This window comes from Meleagris gallopavo, chromosome 9 (assembly GCF_000146605.3).
Source record: "Meleagris gallopavo isolate NT-WF06-2002-E0010 breed Aviagen turkey brand Nicholas breeding stock chromosome 9, Turkey_5.1, whole genome shotgun sequence".
Classification (NCBI taxonomy): Eukaryota; Metazoa; Chordata; class Aves; order Galliformes; family Phasianidae; genus Meleagris; species Meleagris gallopavo.
Genome location: NC_015019.2, coordinates 1309139 through 1315265, shown reverse-complemented (window position 1 = coordinate 1315265; position 6127 = coordinate 1309139).

Here is a 6127-nt window from a genome sequence, read left to right as displayed (position 1 = left end):
GTTTATCTTTAACAGCATCCATGCAGGGGATGCAGAAACCAGCGTGCTGCTGCGCACAGCATCTGCCCAATGATGGCTGCAGCTCGCCCAGCCCTTCCCACAGCTTTATTTTCCATCTGACAGGGTGAAATCCCACTCATGCAGCAGTTTGCAATCATTTTCTCGCTGAAAACCATTCCCACTGACAGCGAGATACCTGATCCCAGGCCTGCTCTCCTCCCACCAGCTCTTCCCCTTCCATTTCTTTCTTCTCTATTTTCCTTTCCCGGCTTTGCATCGGAAAACAGAAATCTCTGCATTACCACCTCACCTCCTCCCAAACATTACCTGATTTACGAGCAGCCCTCCCCCTCCCCATAAATCACCTCCTGCTTTATTTCCAGCCCCCATCAACCCACGTGGCCCCGCACCACACAAAGAACGTGACTCCCAGCAGCGAGCCCACAGCCTCTGCTCCCCTGCAATCCCCCCAGAGCCACGGGACACCCCGCTCCTTCTTCCACCAGTCTGACCCCAGCCCACCCCGCTGTGCCGTCCCCACATCCCTCAGTGCCACATCCCCACTGTTCTGGGACACCTGCAGGGACGGTGACCCCCTGGACGGCTGTGCTGTGCATCACTGCTCTCTTGGAGAAGAAAGCCTATTCCTTTTGCAGGTCAGCAGTGCTACCAGCAGCACCATTCAGAGCCCTTCTGCTGGCCACACGCACTCCCCATTCTCTCCAGCCATTTCTAAGGAAGCTGATGAGTAGCAGCAGCCCCGGCTGGTTGCTGTTTTTGTTTTCTTTCTTTGACTAGCATGTATAATAAATGTGCTTTTGATTAAAATTTAACACATTGCCTAATGCATCAAACGGGGACCCGATATCCTGCCAGCAGCACAACCCCCCCCCAGCACAACGCTCCTTTCCCAAACTGTTTCTGCAGCAAGTGTCACTTCCATGCTACCAAAAGACGCCTCTGACAGTTTCCTGGGGGATGCTCCAACATCTGCTGTAAGGTTTTCAATCAACATGCCTTAATTTTCACGACTCCAGCGCAAACATATTTATAGTAAATAACCCATCTCAGATGGAGCGAAACCAGGTAACCTTTCCAATCTGTGCAAACACACATTTGGTGCTGGCAGAAGCTTGGAAGCCGTTCCCTCTTCGCGCTGCATAACGAAGTGAAAGAGAGGATCTGTCTGAAACAGCTCCATCCAAACCCAGGGCTCGTCCAAGGATGGAGCTGTAGGGAGCTCCCATGGCTGCCCACATCCTGCACAAGGACTGGGGACCCCTCTGCTCACCTGTGGGCCACCTTCCCAGAGGCCAACCACCAGCCCAGCCCCAGCTCCTTCCAGCCAAGTTTTGGCTGCCAGAGGGATTTATTGCTGTGAATGCAGGCAGAGCTCCTTAGGAGTCAAGCTCTGGAGTTCGGGGTTGTTGCAGAACATCTGGTGGGGATGTGTGCTGTGAGAAGGTGCCTTCTCTGCCTCGTGCACACAGCACAGTGATTCAGCCTGCTGTGACACCCAGAAAGGACTGAACAGCCTCAGCAGACACCTGGGAGGTGAATGAAGAAATGGTTGAAGTGAACCATCAAAAAAGAAACCAAACGTGTTTGGATGTAGAACGCCCACCTTTACATGGGACAGAAGGAAGTGGACAGGACCAGAGGGGAAAAAAGTGATGCATCACTGTGTCCTTATTGCAGATGGCACCTATGGGCACTGGGGCTGTGCCCCGACCTGGGATGAGCTATTCCTACAGCAGCAGCAGTGGGTCCTGGGGCTCCAGTGGTGGTCTGTGAGTTAAAGCCATGGAGCTGAAAGGAACAACGCCGTGGTGATGGCTGAGAGCGCTTTCAGTGGGAACAGGGGAGGCATTTCCACCAATGAATCACCCCATGGTCTTTTATTTCATATAGGTTTGTTTTTATGACTCAGGACTGGGTGATTAACCTTGTTAACTGCCCCTGGCAATAAGCACCAGGGCAGTAAATTGCATCTCACTAATGCTCTGCACATGGGCTGTGCCAGAGGGATGCACTGCCCCATCAATACCACAGCACACGGGGCTGCAGCACAGTGAGCTGGGGCAACCCAATGGCTGCGTGTGCCAGCAGGTCCGTGGGGAGGGCAGCATGGGAAAAGAGTGGGAAGGGAAGAGCTCAGGAGTTGGCACGTGTGCCCAAAAGCTGCGTCCCACCCTCTGACCTCACTCCCTGGATCCATTCCCTGGCACTGAGCCTCGGCCCGCCTGCTCCGCACCGTTCCCACCGGTAAGGTTTCCTGCAGCACCAGGAGCAGGAGGGAGCTCCATGCTGGGCTGTGTGTGGGAACTGCTCACTCCGAAGCTGGGCTGGCTCTTTCTAGGAGCTTTCCTCAGCCCTGGTGCCCCTAGGACCTCTCCATCCCACTCCATCCCATCACACAGCATCCTGCTGCCTGGGGAGACCCGCACCCCACCTTGGGCTGCATCACGGAGCTCTTTCCAGGTGTCTTACTTGGCAGATGCTGCTTCTCCCAAAAGACAGACTCCTGGTCTGGGAGGAGAGCTGCTCCAAGGGCAGCTCCTTCTCTGCCACCCCTGGGGCTGCCCCTTGCTTTGTGGTGCTGCCAAAGCAGTATTGGCTCCTTCACCTGAATTTCATGGCTTACAGGAGAGGGAGAATAGCAATCTGTGGTTTAAAACCCAGTGATGGGGCACCAGTGGGGACCCTGTGAGACTGTTCCCTCTGTCCATCCTCACACCTCCCCACACCCCCTACCCTCTGCCAGCAGCTTCCTCCAGCCTCACAGCTCTGCAAAGCCCAGAGGTGTTTAGCATCCGACCCCAGACCCGTTTTGGAACAGCCTTTATTTCCCCAGAGAGGCTGCAGCAGGAGCTCCGAAGGAAGAACAGTTAATGCTCCATTTAGTTCCACACGACCTAATTTGCCACCACTTATCCAGCAAGGGGAAAGCAAGCAGCTTGGGGTATTCTAAGATTCATGATCCTGTGACTCCATGGCTCAGGTGCTTTGTCAGGACCGTAGTATTGTGCGTCCTCCCTTGAGCCAACCCTTGGGATTGCTTTCCATGGGCATCTCGCAGAGCTACCTGCTGCATCACTGTGCATCCCTGCTGACCTCATCTGACAGAGAGCCGCCTCTTTTTTACAGAACCACAGCACCGCTGAGGCTGGAAATGATCTCTCAGATCCCACCATGCCCATCCCCATCCCTCAGTGCCAAATCCCCACGGTTCTGGGGCACCTCCAGGTGATCCCCTCGCCCCCTGGGCAGCCTGTGCCAGTGCAACATTGCTCTTTTCCACCCCCAAACCTCTAAATGTAACGTTTCTGTGCCGTGACGCGGCCATGCTTGCTGTCTGCTCCCATTCCCCAGTACACACGTTCCCCAAACAGACAGATTTTTACACCTCCGAGGAGCCCAGCACTTACTGCAGGGGATGACCTTCTGCCTCAGGACCCGCTGAGTCTCAGCACTCAGGTGAGTCTCAGCTGCCTGCTGCTCTTGGCCGTCCTGGCACACACCATCTGTCCTCTCACCCAGACAATGGGAGGAGATGTGAATGACACGCTGTCCTGGTGCCACCTGCCTGTCCCTAACCCCCCGTGCCACGGCCCTGGTTCATGCTGCAGCACATTGGCTCAGCTCCATCCTGTCCTCAGCTGTCACTGCACCTCGCTCCTCCCATCCCCTTTCACGCTTTTGGACACCTGCACTTCCATTTGCATTCCACGATGCTCTGTTACAAACCCCTCCAGCTCTTATTTTCACTTCCTGGGAGTGAAAGCAGAGTTGCTTTCCTCCAAACCCTGTGTTTCCATTCACAGTTGGAGAGGTGCATTGCTGCAGTGGGAGATGGCCGTGCCGAATTTCCCCTTCCAAAGCCCCGATGCCCAACGCATTGCTCCTCCAACACACACAGTGTCATCTTCTCATTTAAGCCAGCAAGGAGGAATGTTTGCTGGTAAACATTTCAGGGCAGCGTGCCAACGAGCGTATCCTCCTCTTCCTTACAGGAACACCAAACATCAGCACGCTGCCAACCGCAACCATCGCAATGTTTTCCCTTTCCGACAGAAAAATGTCTGACTAATTAATCATTCTCTCGCAGTAGCCAAAAATGAGGCAACTCTGCCATATGCTAATGCGCACCGGGACTCCACGAGCTGTGAAATATTTAATACTGAGCAGGCAGAGAGGACATCATTCCCTCTCTGCTTCGGCACAGTGCGCTCCGTTGCCTCAAAACGGAGGGCCACGGCTGTGGTTTTTAATCCTGCCTCCCTGCCCATCTGCTCGGGTGGTGCAGGGTGCTCCGTGCATGGGATGAATGTTCATACAGCATCTGCTGGCTCACCGACAGCCCCAGGTGAGCTGATGTGAGCAGAGGTGGAGGTAAGAGGACGTGTGACCCCACGGATTTGCTGCCAGTGGAAGCGCTGCTTTTGGGGAATGCATTCTGGAGCACTGCTCACCCACCCCATGGGCATCCCAAGAGGACAGGAGCGAGCCGTGACCCCACTGCAAAGAGCAGAATGGGAGAGCCAGCCCCAGCAGAGTGAGCGCCAAGCAGGGCTCTCCTCACCCCTCTGGGAGATAAACAGCCCATACGCAGCCAGCACTGAAATCAGCAGTGATGCCTCAGCTGTCCACAAGGAAGGCGGCCACACCAGAGGAGAAGAAGCATCCTGGTGCATTGCCAGAGCCCTCCGCTGTGCTCGGGGGCACTGACACCCTCCAGGGACGCATCCCCTGCTGAGAACTGCATCCCAAACAGCCGGTGATGTGCGGTCAGCTGGCAGTGAGCTTCCTGCTGGCAGCCGGGGGGTCCCAGACTGACCCATTAAACATAGATGTCTGGTTTGGATGCGGAGACTGAAGCGCTGTAAGCACCAGATTGGGGAGGTGTCGGAGGGAGCCCGTGTGGCACTGCTCTGCTCTGGGGCTGCTGTGTCTGAATTAAAGAGGGGAAGAAGTCCTGTGGCCACTGGGAAGAATGGGAATATCCGTACGCTTGGGAAATAGGATCACTTGAGTTGGAAGGACTCTTAAAGCTCACTGCATCCAACACCACAGTAGCCGGGGCTGAGGTCCTTGTCCCTTCGAGCAGAGCCATTCTGTGTTGGAATCTCCATGTCCTGGTGGGTGTTTGTGAATAGATGCCTGAAAGCACTCTCTTCTTAATTACCTCCATAAAGAGCAGAGGTATATCAATCACCAGCCTTCCATTACAGCTATAAGGAGCAACGCAAGCAAACCATTAATACACATAAAGATGGCAGGTCATTAATGTTCATATTAGCATAAATACCATCGTGTGACTTTATTAGCAGGCCGACCTTCAGGAAGGGACATCAATGGTATTAATTCAAGAACATCATCCAGGTCAGTTACAACCAGAGGCAGGAGGTGCTTGTCGAGGGCTCGGGGCTAAACCCAATGTAGCAGAAATGCTAATTCATGGCTTGAAGCAGTGATGGAGCAGCTGGTGGAAAGGGAGGACCAACCCAGGGGAGCTCAGGTGTATGGAATGAAGGATCCACCTCTTCCCAGCCCTCATTTAAGGGTTGGCAGTGGAGGTGAGGGCATCTCTTGCTGGGGATCTCTGTGTACCTGAGGTCTTTTGAAGGTAAGCAGTTTTCTTTATTTCTATGCTTGTTGCATTTGAGCACATCCTCTCTTGCTGCAGCCTGGGACCTTGCTGCTCTGCTGACAGTGTTACACCCAGGGACTGCTGGGTGTCCATCCACCCTCCTCCTGGGGAATAGTCCCCTCCCAGAGGCAAAGCAGGCCCTGCTTGGTTAATTGAGTTGGGCACTGGGGGAAAAATAGAGAAGAAAAAATCAACAGATCCCTATCAGAGAATGAGGGAGCGAGAGGAAATCCATGGTGCTCCCCACTTAACTCTGCAGCGAGGTGTTGGGGCATGCACAGAGAGCAAGAGCAGCTTCTCCATGCCAGGCGTGAAGAGAGATGGGTAATTACTTCCCCTGCACTGGGGGGAAGCAGTGCTAAAGAGGAGGAGGAGGACAAAGGGCCTTTTCTTTGCTTCTTGGCTTTGTGTGAAGGGTGGGAAGGGCTTTCTCTGTGCGTCTCCATCTGCTGGGTAATGCCAGCCCAGTGCCCAGGG